Raw genomic sequence first — 1,044 nt, 5'->3', positions numbered from 1 at the left:
GAGCAGCTTGTAATTTCACCATATAGGCTACGCACTCCTGGATGTACAGGATATATGAGATAAATAACCTGTCCAAAGAAGACATTTGTATTGGATGTTCACTGTTGGTTTCTTCCCATACTGCCCTCAGATGCAGAAGCTGCCCTGGGAAATGAATGTGCCAGGATAAGTTATCTGGGGCTCATAAAATCTTTTTTAGAAGATTGAAATAAAGTCAGTGCTTGCAGAAGACAAATCAATTGTGACATTTCTGAATAGAGTGCGATGCATTTAATTAGCACAAGACATACTGGCAAATGCTGAATTACCCAATAAATCACTGAATGCTGGAACCCATACAGAGCCAGGAATCAGCTGTCTTGAGAGATGTACAGCAAGTGATAATAGGAAGATCTGGCCATTTCTCCTCCATTTTCTGCTAAATTTCTTCCATTTTGACATTTGCATGCCAGACCATTTTAATTATTTTAAAGTATGAAAGAATTTCTCCAGCCTAATCTGAGAAATCTGTGCCATTATCTGCATCTGCTGAAGAATGAAACACATATCTTACGATATGCTACAGTTCTGCTATTCAATTCAAGGCAAATAATGGAATTTTAGCATCTAGGAATAAAAGTATCTATAAGAAAATGTACAAAGCTAGTCCTAAGGGAAAGCATCATAGGACAGGCCTTGTAGTGACCACTGACATTGGCCTTGATGTGTCAGGGTCTCCCTGTGTGATGAGCAGAAGGGACTTCAGGCTTTTTGCATCAGGGAGAAAGGGGAACAGTGCTTCAATGTTTACATGTGCAGCTGTGCTGGAGATTCCTGGCCAGCAGCTCTCTCTACTCTACAGCAGTTATGATCATGTCTGTATGCATGTAGGCAGAAGTGTTGTCCTTAATGCACAGTCCCCATGCACTCAGTATGCCCTCGCAGAGCTGCTGATATGCCTGGTATGTGACGGGAGTAGTTTGATAATAATTTTTATTAACGTATAAGGAATCTTTCCAAGTGTTTACTATGCTCTCACCACCTTGCTACCAGAACTCCTCCCTT

This window comes from Chiroxiphia lanceolata, chromosome 1 (assembly GCF_009829145.1).
Source record: "Chiroxiphia lanceolata isolate bChiLan1 chromosome 1, bChiLan1.pri, whole genome shotgun sequence".
NCBI lineage: Eukaryota > Metazoa > Chordata > Aves > Passeriformes > Pipridae > Chiroxiphia > Chiroxiphia lanceolata.
Note: the sequence above shows the minus strand (reverse complement) of the source record.